Here is a 17385-nt window from a genome sequence, read left to right as displayed (position 1 = left end):
ATTTTATTACTTGGCAAACTTAATAACCCTAGTACTAGTAGCCTGACTGGTTAAACAAAAAACAACTATATATACATATATAATATACATTATAGTATATGTATATCATTTTTATATATAATACATGTTATATACAATACACATATTATATATATATATATTAAAAGAAGTTTTAAATTTATCAGGGAGGGGAACATGTTTGTAAAAACACTGAGAAATGTTGCCCTAAATTCTCGTTATACACCTGTACCAGCTGTTTCCCTTCTCCTGATCACCATCTGTCTCTGAAAAGGGTGTATGAATATATTCACATCAGATGGGATGGGAGAGGTAACAGTACTTTCCAGGGACTACTAATATCAGTTATTGTACTAAGGGTTTTGCACGTATTATCTCATTTGTTTTTCAGGACTATGTAGGAAACACATTATTATTCCTTTTATAGATGAAGAAACAAAGGTTGCTCCATAAATGCAGTTTACTGGGGGAGCTACCAATTTCAGCCATTCCATTGGCCATCTGGACTAGGGAGGCACAAATATACAACATCATACCTTCCGTGCTCTTCAGCTCGTGGCCGCCCAAGCAAGGTGTTAGTCTTAAAGCCCTTTCCTGCCCATCCTTCACAGCTCTCCAGCTGGGGGCTTCTTGTCCTCTGGTGTGTAGATATGTGAACGGAGCCAGAACCCGCTGAGTGTGCTGGGGAGTGAGTGGTCTCTGCCTAAGGCAACACCACGCTGCTGAGATCCTGGAGCTCAGGATTCGGCTTCCGTGTGGGACAGAAAACCCAAGCTTCTCTTGGTATTCTCTGGTTCTGGAAGCTTGTAGATAGACAATCAGGATCAAGATCACCAACAACAGTAGCTGACTTTTGTATTGGGTGCCTGCCCTGTGCCATTTCCTATTCTAAGCTCTTTATATGTTGTCTCATTTTACATTCACTGCAGCGCTATGATTTGGTGGTGTGACTGCCTTTGCACAGGTGGGGAAACTGGGGCTTTGAGTGGTTAAGGGATATTCCTGTTGCCACACTAATGGCAGACATGGAACTTGACGGTGGATCCAGATCCACACTCTTTGCCACCAGGCTAGCATTTCTCAACGAAAAGGCCACACAGATCAACCTCATCCGGGACTCATTTTAAATGGGAAGATTCCTGAGCCACATCTCAAGCCAGCCAAATTTGAATTTTGGAGCTGAGGGCCGGAGACTTGAGCTTTAAACAAATTTCACAGTGATTTTTATGCACAAGAAAATTTGAGAGCCATTGGCACGCTATGATTGAAGGAAATTTTCCAGCTCACATACGTTCCAGGCAAGGGTGCTCCATATCCAAGGACTTAAATTTAAGGACTAGTGTACAGATACTTGAAAACAGGTAGCTTTCTTAATCCAGGCAAAAATCACCAACATTTTATTCCATCACAGTTTACTTAAAGCAAAACAAGTCTGTTGTACTGTGTACTTTACATTAACCACCAGGGGGCATGTGCTTTCTGATAAAGAATTGGAAGCAGGCATACCAAGAGGCAAAAATCAGGAAACCCAGAACCCCCTGGATGTACCAGGATGTACATGAATGAAAGGCCTCTTCCTTGTGAGCTACCCAGCTGCAGTGCCTAGGCAGACACTTAACCTTGCTCTCAGTCACAGATCAATCGTTCTTCCTCCTGATTCTACAACACGCCAGCTACCTGAAGTGGGAGCATCTGTTGGGGAACTTTGCAGGGATCATCAGAGGAGATACAACTGCCAACACATAGGCTTTCCTATCTCCTGAGTAGTCTTCTCTGTCCTAACAATAACAAACGAGACTTTTATGTATATTTAAAAAAAAAAATTCTCTATAGTCAGTGTGGGTTCATTTGCGCAGCCAGGCTGAGCTTGATTCTCCTGGGTAGAATTCCCGACAGGAATAGGCTGAAGAATTTCTGACTGTAGGGAGGCTGCCTGGGCCAGCACACACTCAGGGGTGGGCCGGAAGCCATGGTGCGGCTAAGCTTGTTTTTAAAGATACCATTAAAAAAATAAGGGAAAGGGGCAACGGGGGATGGGGTTCCCCCACAGAGTATGAAAATTGTTTGTGCACAATCTTAGCAAGTAAATTCTTATTTCTGGGAGAGCCAAGTCGATTCAGGTAAGGTTTGAGGAGCACTTACAAGAGCTAAGATAGGGATAGCTGTGAAATTTGTAAAGAGAACAAAACAGAGTTCTGCCTAGGTGGAGCTTACAGTCTAGTGAGGAAGATAAGGTATGCTGTAAGAGTTACTAACGGGGAAATTTATTACATATACAATAATTTGCTACTATTGGCACATTCTATTACCAAAACTTTTCCATCACCCAAAACAGAACTACCCCAAGGCCCTGGTAACCTCTAATCTATTTTGAGGTAATATATGAGGTAAGGAAACCTGTCACCCAGGGCTTTAAACTGGGCCAAGGGCTCAGTGAATCCTCCCTGAGGAGGTAATGCCTCAGTGGAAGGGTAAGAGTTTACTAGGCAACTAGTGTGTGTGTTGGGGGGGGGGCGGAGGGTTGGAAGCTGAATTTGGGAGAGGGGATGTAGGGCACACCTGGGCAGAGATGTTAGAAATGTGACTATGACTTGACTACAATTTTCCAAAGCAGGATTCATCATATTTTCTCTGTGAAATGTCTGTCTTGAAATCGAACACCACTTACAAGCAATTAAGGTAATTCTGAGTGAGAAATGTATCGCTGATTCAATTGCCTTTTTTTTTTTATTTGCCATTCTTGAGCATTCCATCTCATCTTGCAGGTTAATTAATTCTTCATCTCATTTTCAGAAATGTATCTTGGAAACGAAAATCCAAACACTACCACCGCTAATGCTAATTTGTTCCTGATGGCTTCAGCTAGTCCAGAAAGTTCTCCTCATAGGAATTTAATGTCCCTTACGGGCTGAAGGGAATATAAATGATTGCTCTTTGCCTGGTTGGGTTCAAAATGTATCCTATTCATAAGGAAAACTGATGATTAAACAGGCTATCACAGTGTAGTCACTGACAGCTTTTCAGAGCAGCCTAATGCTCAGGCATCCCACCTTGGAGAGAAATACCTGGTACTATAGGCACACCAAATCAGAAGCTCTTTTATCGTCTTTTTAGATCATATCCTTCTATTTCTTTGCCTCCACATTTAGGTTTGTGTGTGTGTGTGTTAACATATATATGACATGAAATTTACATGTGATAAAATACATGTATATAACATAAACTTTACATGTTAATCAGTTTTTAATGTACAATTCAGTGGCATTTATTACATATACAATAATTTGCTACTATTGGCACATTCTATTACCAAAACTTTTTCATCACCCAAAACAGAACTACCCCAAGGCCCTGGTAACCTCTAATCTATTTTCTGTCTCTATGAAATTTGCTTATTCTAGAAATTTCATCTAAATGAAGTCATATATTTGTCCTCTTGTGTCTGGCGTATTTCACTTAGCCTATGTTTTCAAGGTCTGTTCATGTTGTAGCATGTATCACTTCATTCATTCCTTTTTATGGCTAAATACTATTCCATTATACAGACCACTTATCTGTCAATGAAAGTTTGGGTTGTTTCCACCAAATTTAATTTTGAACCTTATTTCCTCTGCTTTTCCATTGGATCAATTACTTCCTCCTTTAGAACTCTCTGCGTATATTACTCCTTACAAAATAGCCTGAAATCATTTAACTTCAGGCCTTCCTTTACAAAATGCCATCACCTAGTCATGCAAAAATATGCCAGGCAGGTAAATTTTACCCTTCTAAAGTAGAACAAGTCCTAGTTTTATAAAAAAAGTTATTTCGGGTGGATATGCCTTTGCCTTCTCTTTTATGAAGGCATTAACCATTGAATTTAATGGAAAGCAAAGGTAGAACTGTAAAGTGTTATTGCTGGTGGCTCTCATTGGTTACTTTCCCTTTTGTATTCCTAATTCTACCCAGCCAAAAGCGCCAACCGACTATCCTTGGTCTTGATAAAGGCCTAGGACTGGTTTCCACCACAGTAAGCTTGGCGACCACGAGTTCTAGAAGTTTTCCACAACTTGGTCAACTCAATTTCATCATGAAAAATTTGGCTTTCAAAGAATTAAGTTAAAAAGGCATGTGTTTGAAAAAAATTCTGTAAACACAAAACTTTATTGCTGAAAGTAACCTCCTTAATTATTTAATCTGCATACCTCATTTGTGAAGATCCCCAAAGTGATATAACTTGCCACAACATTATCCAAAGTTAGGAATACAGCGATGTCTTCTATTTGTTTACTTTACTCACACTGTTCATCAGCCTTTATCTTAGAAGGAAAACATAATGGAACTTATTCTTTGAACGATCTGTAAATACTTCTCTTAAAAAGCAGCAGAGGGACTTCCGGAGAAGATGGCGGCTTAGTAAGGCGTGCGGGTCTTAGTTCCTCCTCCAGAACAACTACTAAAGAACTAGAAACAGTACAGAACAGCTCCCGGAGCCACGACAGAGACCACACACACAGTGCACCCCATTCAGGACCAGCTGGACCGGCTAAGAGACTCCACTGTGGTGAGGTCCCCGAGAGGCGCGTGCTTCCCCGGGCTGAGGCAGCTGGGGGCCGGAGCCCCTCCCTCCCTCCTTCCTGGGCCGGCTGGGAGCTTTGGATCGGGTTCCCCAAGCCGCAGCGACCGGAGCCCCTTCCACACACGTGGCTCCCTGGGCCGGCTGGAAACCTTGGATCGACGGTTCCACAAGCCACGGCGGCCCTCCCACACACGGCTTCCCGGGCCGGCTGGGAGCTTTGGATCAGCAGTTCCCCAAGCCGCGGCGACCTGTGACCCTCCCCCACGCACGGCTTCCCGGGCCGGCTGGTAGCCTCGGAACAGTGGTCCCCAAGCTGCGGTGGCCGACGACTGCAGCCCCTTCCACACACGTGGCTTCCCGGGCCGGCTGGGAGCATCGGAACAGCGGTTCCCCAAGCCACGGCGGCCGGCGACCCTCCCCCACAGGTGACTTCCCGGAGGGAAAGGAAAGAGTCTCTAACAGTAGTAGAGACTGAGCCCAACCTAACACCAATAGTGGCATTAATGAACAACTTCTGACTACTAAAAATAGGCCCTCAGCTCAGGCGAAACTGATCAAGGCAGAAGTCGCCGATTGCGCTAACTGAAAAAGAGGAAAGGGGGCGAAACAGAGCCTTCTGCGGCTGTTTGTATGGAGACTTCATTGCCTCTGGGCTCAGCGCTGGGATTACATAGGTTACAACTGCCCCAAACGCAGAAACAGGCAGCTTTTAGGGCTCTCTACCACCTGAACCTTCCCCGCGGGAGGGGTGAAATGCAACTAAGGTGGAATCCCTCTCTCAAGGAATTCAGATCCCAGGACTTCACAATTTGAAGCCATTAAAACCAACCTACAACCTTTCCTCTGTCTCCACCACACACCCAGCAGTGAGAGTCTTCCAAAGTTAAAGGAGCCACAACATCTTTTGCTGGTGGGACCCGCAGACAGACAAGCACCATGTACTGGGCAGGATAAGAAAAACAGCCCAGAGACTTCACAGGAAAGTCTTTCAACCTGCTGGGTCACACACTCAGGGAAATCTGATTAAATGCCCAGACGCCAGCAAAAAATAACAAATCACACCAGGAAAATTGAAGATATGGCCCAGTCAAAGGAACAAACCAATAGCTCAAATGAGATACAGGAGCTGAGACAACTAATTCTGAATATACAAACAGAAATGAAAACCTCTAAAAAAACCAAATCGATAAATGGAGGGAGGACATGAAGAAGGCATGGGATCAACAAAAAGAAGAAATGGAAAGTCTGAAAAAACAAATCACAGAACTTATGGGAGTGAAGGACAAAGAAGAAAAAATGGAAAAAACAATGGATACCTACAATGGTAGACTTAAAGAGACAGAGGATAGAATTAGTGAACTGGAGGATGGAACATCTGAAATCCAAAAAGAAACAGAAACTATAGGGAAAAGAATGGAAAAATTTGAGCAGGTGCTCAGGGAATTGAATGATAATATGAAGCGCACAAATATACGTGTTGTGGGTGTCCCAGAAGGAGAAGAGAAGGGAAAAGGAAGAGAAAAACTAATGGAAGAAATTATCACTGAAAATTTCCCAACTCTTATGAAAGACCTAAAATTACAGATCCAAGAAGTGCAGCACACCCCAAAGAGAATAGATCCAAATAGGCGTTCTCCAAGACATGTACTAGTTAGAATGTCAGAGGTCAAAGAGAAAGAGAGGATCTTGAAAGCAGCAAGAGAAAAACAATCCATCACATACAAGGGAAACCCAATAAGACTATGTGTAGATTTCTCAACAGAAACCATGGAAGCTGGAAGACAGTGGGATGATATATTTAAAATACTAAAAGAGAAAAACTGCCAACCAAGACTTCTATATCCAGCAAAATTGTCCTTCAAAAATGAGGGAGAAATTAAAACATTCTCAGACAAAAAGTCACTGAGAGAATTTGTGATCAAGAGACCAGCTCTGCAAGAAATACTAAAGGGAGCACTAGAGTCAGATACAAAAAGACAGAAGAGAGAGGTATGGAGAAGAGTGTAGAAAGAAGGAAAATCAGATATGATATATATAATACAAAAGGCAAAATGGTAGAGGAAAGCATTACCCAAACAGTAATAACACTAAATGTTAATGGACTGAATTCCCCAATCAAAAGACATAGACTAGCAGACTGGATTAAAAAACAGGATCCTTCTATATGCTGTCTACAGGAAACACATCTTAGACCCAAAGATAAACATAGGTTGAAAGTGAAAGGTTGGGAAAAGATATTTCATGCAAATAACAACCAGAAAAGAGCAGGAGTGGCTATACTAATATCCAACAAACTAGACTTCCAATGTAAAACAGTTAAAAGAGACAAAGAAGGATACTATCTAGTAATAAAAGGAACAATTAAACAAAAAGACACAACAATCATAAATATTTATGCACCGAATCAAAATGCCCCAAAATACGTGAGGAATACACTGCAATCACTGAAAAGGGAAATAGACACATCTACCATAATAGTTGGAGACTTCAATTCGCCACTCTCATCAATGGACAGAACATCTAGACAGAGGATCACTAAAGAAACAGAGAATTTGAATATTACAATAAATGAGCTAGACTTAACAGATATTTATAGGGCATTACACCCCACAACAGCAGGATACACCTTTTTCTCAAGTGCTCATGGATCATTCTCAAAGATAGACCATATGCTGGGTCACAAAGCAAGTCTCAACAAATTTAAAAAGATTGAAATCATACACAACACTTTCTTGGATCATAAAGGAATGAAGTTGGAAATCAATAATAGGCAGAGTGCCAGAAAATCCACAAATACGTGGAGGCTCAACAACACACTCTTAAACAACGAGTGGGTCAAGGAAGAAATTGCAAGAGAAATTAGTAAATATCTCGAGGCGAATGAAAACGAAAACACAACATATCAAAATCTATGGGATGCAGCAAAGGCAGTGCTAAGAGGGAAATTTATTGCCCTAAATGCCTATATCAGAAAAGAAGAAAAGGCAAAAATTCAGGAATTAACTGTCCACTTGGAAAAACTGGAGAAAGAAGAGCAAACTGACCCCAAAGCAAGCAAAAGGAAAGAAATAACAAAGATTAGATCAGAAATAAATGAAATTGAGAACATGAAAACAATAGAGAAAATCAATAAGACCAGAAGTTGGTTCTATGAGAAAATCAATAAGATTGAAGTGCCCTTATCAAGATTGACAAAAAGAAGAAGAGAGAGGACGCAAATAAATAAGATCAGAAATGGAAGAGGAGACATAACCACTGACCTCACAGAAATAAAGGAGGTAATAACAGGATACTATGAACAACTTTACGCTAATAAATACAACAATGTAGATGAAATGGACGAGTTCCTAGAAAGGCATGAACAACCAACTTTGACTCAAGAAGAAATAGATGACCTCAACAAACCAATCACAAGTAAAGAAATTGAATCAGTCATTCAAAAGCTTCCCAAAAAGAAAAGTCCAGGACCAGATGGCTTCACATGTGAATTCTACCAAACATTCCAGAAAGAATTAGTACCAACTCTCCTCAAACTCTTCAAAAAAATCGAAGTGGAGGGAAAGCTACCTAATTCATTCTATGAAACCAACATCACCCTCATACCAAAACCAGGCAAAGATATTGCAAAAAAAGAAAACTGCAGACCAATCTCTCTAATGAATATAGGTGCAAAAATCCTCAACAAAATTCTAGCAAATCGAATCCAACAACACATTAAAAGAATTATACATCATGTCCAAGTAGGATTCATCCCAGGTATGCAAGGATGGTTCAACATAAGAAAATCAATTAATGTAATACACCATATCAACAAATCAAAGCAGAAAAATCACATGATCATCTCAATTGATGCAGAGAAGGCATTTGACAAGATTCAACATCCTTTCCAGTTGAAAACACTTCAAAGGATAGGAATACAAGGGAACTTCCTTAAAATGATAGAGGGAATATATGAAAAACCCACAGCTAATATCATCCTCAATGGGGAAAAATTGAAAACTTTCCCCCTAAGATCAGGAACAAGACAAGGATGTCCACTATCACCACTATTATTCAACATCGTGTTGGAGGTTCTAGCCAGAGCAATTAGACAAGAAAAAGAAATACAAGGCATCAAAATTGGAAAGGAAGAAGTAAAACTATCACTGTTTGCAGATGATATGATACTATACCTCGAAAACCCGGAAAAATCCGCAACCAAACTACTAGAGCTAATAAATGTGTACAGCAAAGTAGCAGGTTACAAGATCAACATTCAAAAATCTGTAGCGTTTCTATACACTAGCAATGAACAAGCTGAGGGGGAAATCAAGAAATGAATTCCATTTACAATTACAACTAAAAGAATAAAGTACTTTGGAATAAATTTAACTAAAGAGACAAAAGACCTATACAAAGAAAACTACAAAAAACTGGTAAAAGAAATCACAGAAAACCTAAATAGATGGAAGGGCATACCGTGTTCATGGATTGGCAGACTAAATATAGTTAAGATGTCAGTCCTACCTAAATTGATTTACAGATTCAATGCAATACCAATCAAAATCCCAACAACTTATTTTTCAGAAATAGAAAAACCAATAAGCAAATTTATCTGGAAGGGCAGGGTGCCCCGAATTGCTAAAAGTATCTTGAGGAAAAAAAAACGAAGCTGGAGGTCTCACGCTGCCTGACTTTAAGGCATATTATGAAGCCACAGTGATCAAAACAGCATGGTATTGGCATAAAGATAGATATATCGACCAATGGAATCAAATAGAGTGCTCAGATATAGACCCTCTCGTCTATGGACATTTGATCTTTGTTAAGGCAGTCAAGCCAATTCACCTGGGACAGAAATTATTCAATTTCTTCAATAAATGGTGCCTAGAGAACTGGATATCCATATGCAAAAGAATGAAAGAGGACCCATATCTCACACCGTATACAAAAGTTAACTCAAAATGGATAAAAGATCTAAACATTAGGCCTTAAACCATAAAACAGTTAGAGGAAAATGTAGGGAGATATCTTATGAAACTTACAATTGGAGGCGGTTTTATGGACCTTAAACCTAAAGCAAGAGCACTGAAGAAAGAAAGAAAGAAATGGGAGCTCCTCAAAATTAAACACTTTTGTGCATCAATGAACTTCATCAAGAAAGTAGAAAGACAGCCTACACAATGGGAGATAATATTTGGAAATGACATATCAGATAAAGGTCTAGTATCCAGAATTTATAAAGAGATTGTTCAACTCAACAACAGAAAGACAGCAAACTCAATTACAAAATGGGAAAAAGACTTGAACAGACACCTCTCAGAAGAGGAAATACAAATGGCCAACAGGCACATGAAGAGATGCTCAATGTCCCTGGCCATTAGAGAAATGCAAATCAAAACCACAATGAGATATTATCTCACACCCACCAGAATGGCCATTATCAACAAAACAGAAAATGACAAGTGCTGGAGAGGATGCGGAGAAAGAGGCACACTTATCCACTGTTGGTGGGAATGTCAAATGGTACAACCACTGTGGAAGGCAATTTGATGGTTCCTCAAAAAACTGAATATAGAATTGCCATATGACCCAGCAATACCATTGCTAGGTATCCACTCAAAGGACTTAAGGGCAAAGACACAAACGGACATTTGCACACCAATGTTTATAGCAGCACTATTTACAATTGCAAAGAGATGGAAACAGCCAAAATGTCCATCAACAGATGAGTGGCTAAACAAACTGTGGTATATACATACGATGGAATATTATGCAGCTTTAAGACAGAATAAACTTATGAAGCATGTAATAACATGGATGGACCTAGAGAACATTATGCTGAGTGAGACTAGCCAAAAACTAAAGGACAAATACTGTATGGTCCCACTGATGTGAACTGACATTAGAGAATAAACTTGGAATATGTCATTGGTAACAGAGACCATCAGGAGTTAGAAACAGGGTAAGATAATGGGTAATTGGAGCTGAAGGGATACAGGCTGTGCAACAGGACTAGATACAAAAACTCAAAAATGGACAGCACAATAGTACCTAATTGTAATGTAATTATGTTAAAACACTGAATGAAGCTGCATCTGAGCTATAGTTTTTGTTTGTTTGTTTTTATATATATTTTTTGTATTCTTTATTTTTATTTTTTTCTCTATATTATCATTTTATTTCTTTTTCTGTTGTCTTGCTATTTCTTTTTCTAAATCGATGCAAATGTACTAAGAAATGATGATCATACATCTATGTGATGATATTAAGAATTACTGATTGCATATGTAGAATGGAATGATTTCTAAATGTTGTGTGTGTTAGTTTTTTTCTAATTAATTAGAAAAAAAAAAAAAGCAGCAGAGGAATTGCCCTCCCCCTCTCTACGTGGGACATGACTCCCAGGTGTGTGGACCTTCCTGACAACATGGGACAGAAATCCTAGAATGAGCTGGGACTCAGCACCAAGAGATTGAGAAAACCTTCTCGACTAAAAGGGGGAAGAGAGAAAAGAGACAAAATAAAGTGTCAGTGGCTGAGAGATTCCGAACAGAGTGGAGAGGTTATCTTGGAGGTTTTTCTTACGCAATAAATAGGTATCACCTTTTTAGTTAAGGAGTAACAGAGAGGCTGGAGGGAACTGCCTGAAAATGTAGGAATGTGCTCTGGTGGCCACGTTTCTTGAAGGCGATTGTATAGTGATATAGCTTTCACAATGTGACTGTGTGATTGTGAAAACTTTGTGTCTGATGCTTCTTTTATCTATCTTACGGAAAGATGAGTGAAGCATATAAATTAAAAATAAAGAAATAATAGGGGGAACAGATGTCAAAATAAATTTAGTAGATTGAAATGCTAGTGATCAATGAAAGGGAGGGGTAAGGGGTATGGTATGTATGATTTTTTTCCTGCTTTCTTTTTCTGAATTGATGCAAGCGTTCTAAGAAATGATCATGATGATGAATATACAACTATGTGTTAAAAAAAGAATGTTCATATTGTATGTTGATTGGTTTTATTAAGAAAAATTTTTTTAAAAAGCAGTGGAGGAATGTCCTAGTTTGCTAGCTGCCGGAATGCAACACATCAGAGATGGATTGGCTTTTAATAAAAGGGCATTTATTTTGTTAGTTCTTCAGAAAGAAAGGTAGCTAACTTTCCACTGAGGTTCTTTCTTATGTGGGAAGGCACAGTATGGTCTCTACTGGTCTTCTCTCCAGGCCTCTGGGTGCCGACAACCTTCCCCGGGGTGATTCCTTTCTGCACCTCCAAAGGCCTGGATTGAGCTGCAAGTGCTGAGATGAGGAATGCCTAGCTGCTTAGGCTGTGCTACATTGAGCTCTCTCATTTAAGCACCAGCCAATTAAGTCAAACGTCATTCATTGCAGCAGGCACGCCTCCTAGCTGACTGCAGATGTAATTAGCAACAGATGAGGCTCACATACCATTGACTCAAGTCCACAGCAACAGAATGAGGTGCCTTCACCTGGCCAAGTTGACAACTGAATCTAACTGCCACAAGGAATTTTTAAACATCCTCTTCAGAGTCTAGAATATGGACGCACAACTCATTCCATTGGTACTTCCTGGGCCCACCCTAACAATGACTAAATGTAGTAAACAATTTTGATTTTTCATAGTCAGCTCTTATTTATCTGATGCAGATGCAAACCATTGGGCAAGCATTCTTGACTGACAAAAAAAAATCTAATTAACTCCATGTGGTTTGAGAATGTGTTTTGATATAGCTAATACCTGAGGCAATTTACTTCAAATAAACAGATTAAATAAAATAAGTCTGCAATTTTTTAATCTACCTCTCTCCTCCAGGGTCCATCTTGGTTTTCTTTCCTTCATCCTCTGCATCTCCCCAACTCCCCTATCCCAACCCCACCCAAATTCTGGTAAACCACAATGACAGGTTTTAGGAATATAAAGAGCTTCCTTTCTAAATAATGTTCTCTCCACAGTTTTCTCTTGATTTTTTCCCATTTTTTGATGTCTCCTTTGGTTATTCAAACATATAGATGAATAGGGATTTTATTATATTGCTTTAAATATAAAAACATAAAACTTAAAACACTATAAGTATATAACATTATAAAAATATAGTTTTAATTCTTTTTAATTTGCTTTTCAAGAATTTTGTTCTTCCATAACTTTGACTCTAATGTCTAGTATACCTAAATCAATTGGTTGTTCTGTTTGAAAACTCTTTTAATTTAAGTAATTCCTTAAATCTATTAGAAGGCATTTTAATCCCAGATCAGAGATACTTTTTAGTACAATAACTATAGGATCTTAGGAGATTTATAGCAGAGCCTCCAAACGGACTGCAAATAGACCCAAAATTAGCTTTGAGGCATTTTCTCTTAGATAATTTCAAAAAATATATATCGTCTTAATAATCAGCATTATGACTCTCTAGGAGCCACTAAATGGTGTTTTTGCTAGCTGTCCCCAAGGGAAATATATTCTTGCCTCATGAATAGCCAACAACCTAGAAAAGGAAACAAGTTTCTTAAGGAAACAGAGAAGAGTTCTTTGCATATTTATTGCCTTCACAATAAATAGCAAATTAAATTCTTCTAAGAACACAGGAGCTGAAAGTGAGCCTTCCTTCTTTTATCATTGCCAAATGTGTAACATTTTTCAAGCTTCCTCTTCACAGAAGAGGAATTGCTGGATAATTCTGCAAGAGATGCCTTAGGAGAAACATCTGCTTTCCACATTTTGCACCACATCTGCTGGCTTCATAACAGAAACCTCAATCTAAGGCCAAGGCCTTGTAATAACACAATCTTTAGTATTGTTAATATGGCTGCAGCATGGAATGGAATGGGGGTGGGGGAGGAAAAACTGAACCAATTATAGAATGTGGCTTTAACTGACATAAATTTGTTCCTTGTCCTCAGCGTAAATAAAATATCCATTTCCCGCAAGTAAAATTGTACCATAAAGAAACCAAAAGGGAGGATGGGTAGTTCAGTGGTATAGGAGATCCGGGTTTGAATCCCAGTCCATGCACCAAGAAAAAGAAAAGAAAAGAAACCAGGAAAAATTTCAGTGACTGAGAGCAATCCACACACGTTCTGCATTTGCTCTTAAGTGACTGAGAGTATCTGAGAGAATGATTCCTGCCAGAGCAACATGTGTCCCACAGGACAATGAAGAAACTCATTTCCAAGTCAGCCTATAGGGTGGGGGTGGGGGTGAAAAAGAAAAACAAATAACTCCAACAAATACTTAATTGAGTACTTATTAAGTGCCAGGCATCATGTACAGATTAGTGCAGGCTTAACTGGTTCATTCTCTACAGAAAGAAAAATCTATAAAAACTTAAGAACTATTTCTGTCTTAAGGGGTAAGGAAGTGGCCAATGGGGCTTTGGAAATGATTTATATCTGAGATTCCCTCAAAAGAGTGAGCTGCACTAGCCCATGGTGAATAAGATCTTCCAAAGGAAGACGGTCCAAAGAACACCTGTGGTCTCAAACACACATACCCGTGGGCCCAGGTTGACCTGCACGGTCTCTGCTTTCCTGACCTCACCATTGCCCAATGGTGTGGGGACATTTCTGATGCTTCTTCTTTCAGACACAGGTTTGCTGCCTCCAGGAGTCTCTCAGTTCTGTGACAAGTTTTGGTTTGCATTTGGCAATAAGAAAACCACATACCCTTCAAAAATAAGCTTTCAAACTTCACCTCAGACCTGAGGAGATTTTGCTTCTCACTGCAAGAAAATGAAAGTGCCCCAAAAATGACCCCACTCATTTAGGGGATATAATACACCTCTTAGTGAGAAAAAGGTTCTCTTCTAACTTGCTATTCAGAAGGGAAATAATTGAATTTGCATACCCATAGCCTCTCTGTTCTCTCTGGAAATCTAAGCTAAATGTTCTTGGCTTTCAATTGAGTCCTTTCTTTAGGCATTAAAATATCTATAGTTCTTTCAACAAGCACCTCTCATTTTACATCCTCTTGGTCTGCTAATGTATCTTTGATTTCTACGATGAAGATATCACTCATTTCTCAACGATCTCTAGTCCCAGCAGTCATTTTTACTTGAATAAATTATATAACATCTTCCTTTTCTCAAGTATGTAATAATATCATGGTCTCCTTACAGGCTAACAAGATGAGGATTGTATCACTTAGGAAAAAAGTATTGTCTGTGATGCCAGCCTTGCAGTTAATTTGCCTACAACTGTGGTGGCAGTGAACTCAAAGCCCACGCAAAGGGCAAGCCAAGCTCTCCTTCTGAAGCTTGGAACCTGAACTTTCCCAGCTACAAGTTGTCAAAAGGCAGAAACAAGCTACTGAGCTGCCCATTGTAGGCTCTTCATGAATGAGATTAGACCAGAATTTGGGTGGCATGATGCCAGTATTCATGAATAGACAAGGGGTGAAGAATGTTAACCCATCCAAATGCAGAATAGAGAGAATACACCTTTTTGGAAACACAAAAATTGCTGAACTAAAAAGTAGATGTTATCCTATGGGCTTCATTTAACAGGAAGTCAACAATAGTAGCACAGCAATACCAGGGGTAAATTAATTGCGGTGCAGGGGAAGGACAAGAGTTAAGGGGAGGTTTCGATTTTCTGTTTGATGAGGGTGTGTTAATCCGTTATTCTTCTCTTGGGAATAATGACAACTGTCTAAAATTGAGGGGGCTGATGATTATACATCTAAGTGAGGATAATGTGAAACATGGACTGTTGACTTTGGACATTATACGTGATGCCCAATGGATGGAGATGGCTGAAGGATACACTGAGAAGTAGAATGGTGAACTGCAATGCATACATATGATCGAACACTGTTGTAAAGAAGGATTTTATAAAACTTAACAGTAGCTAACTTTTCTTATGTAAAGAAGGATTTTATAAAGAAAAGAGTTATGGGCCCCATCAGGCTAAAAGAACCCGGGACTTCCCAGGGGCGGTTATCTGCTGCCTTTGTTATGCAAGGTTTTCTGCTGCCTTGGTTATGCAAGGTTGTAACTGCCGGAGAAAGTTTATCTAAGAATGCAACTGAGAAGGTTGAGTAAGGGAGTTTTGCACGAGACAGCTGCTTCTTGCAAGAAGCAGCTCCCATGACTCATGCGCGAAAAATGTTTGTTATCTGCTTCTTGCAAAATGTTCGTTATCTACTTCCTGCATAAAGCAGAACCTGTAACTAATGTTCAACCCTCAAACCCCACACCCTTATCCTGGCCCTCAAAAGGCTTCCCAAAACCCAGGTTCGGGGCTCTCTGTTCCTGCGTGTTCAGTGAGCCCCACGCATGTGTGGTAAATAAACCCCTTGCGTGTTGCATGAGAGAACGTCTCTTGGAGTCCTCCTTTGCGCGGCAAAACTCTCAAATTCTTACACTGTGATGCTACAGAAAGGAACAAAGTCATGAGGCATGCAACAATATGAGTAAACCTAGGGTGACATTATGTGATGCAAAATAAACCAGAAACAGAAGAGCAAATATTTATGGTTGCATTTGGAAAATACTTATAAGACAATCTGGGCCTAAATTGTAAGGTCTTATAGCAGTCACATTTAGTCTGGATTTGTGCTATTTCTAGATTTTGAGAGGCTAGTGCTACATATGTATAAGTTGGTATTTCCCTGGAACTTTGGGTACCTGTGTGACACGTAAGACTCAGAGTAGGAACTCCACAGGTCTTTCTACTGTGGAAGGCAGCATTGCCGCTTATAACAACTGTTAAAGAAATTGAAAAAGAGATCAGGGTTCAATTATAGATAAGAACAAAGCCGATATGGTCCAAACTAAGGTAAATCAGAATACAGGGGTAAGGAAGACACTGTCTATATTTTAGAATTTCACCTTCTCTATGAGACCAAGGAAGAGAGGTTTATTTTGTGCAAAACCTAAATTTTCTGTAGCACATAATCTAACTCAAGCTGTCTGGATAGATAATTTAAACAACCCAAACACAGGGAGCCCAGAATGGGAATGAGGGCTTGTACTTCTGTATAGCTTAATGTAATGCTCAGATACATCCCAGAGTATGTTGAGCAGGTAGTCAAAAAGTATTGACAGGGGTGCGAGGGTAGTTCAGTGGTAGAATTCTCACCTGCCATGTGGGAGACCTGAGTCTGATTCCTGGCCATGTACTTCCCAAACAAACCAACCAACAAAACATACAAACAAACAAATAAAAATTCAACAAATGGAGGTGCAATAATGGGATACACACATGGAAAAAGAATGAAATGTGACCCCACTATACAGCATACCAAAAAAAAAAGTATTGACAAAGTCCCTTGAGGGATGGGAGAAAAAAATTGGGACTATTAAACTTTATCACTGGGGAAATCCCTGATACTGTCTCAAACACTAGGAACTTCCAAATCAATAGGCCAAGCCCTTAATCTTGAGGCTCACTTTTGTGAAGCATATTTATATAGCAAAGAAGCTAAGCCAACCAATAGTTACGCCTAAGACTTACTTCTAGAGAAACTCTTTTGTTGCTCAGATGTGGCCTCTTTCTCTAGACCCAACTCTGCAAGTAAAGTCATTACCCTTTCCATCTAGATGGGACATGACAGCCAGTGGTGAAGAAGTCTCCCTGGCAATGTGGGATATGACTCCTAGGGATGAGCCTGGCCCTGGAACCACAGGATTAACAATGCCTTCCTGACCAAAAGGGGGCAAAAAAAAAAAAAAAAACCCAGTAATAAAATAAGGTATCAGTGGCTGAGAATTCAAATAGAGTTGAGAGGTTATTCGGAGTCCACTCTTACTCAAGCTTCAGCTAAATATTGCTATTTACCATGATTTGTCAAACCCCAACCAAAACCATTCTGCC

Source organism: Tamandua tetradactyla, chromosome 13 (genome assembly GCF_023851605.1).
Source record: "Tamandua tetradactyla isolate mTamTet1 chromosome 13, mTamTet1.pri, whole genome shotgun sequence".
Lineage (NCBI taxonomy): Eukaryota > Metazoa > Chordata > Mammalia > Pilosa > Myrmecophagidae > Tamandua > Tamandua tetradactyla.
Note: the sequence above shows the minus strand (reverse complement) of the source record.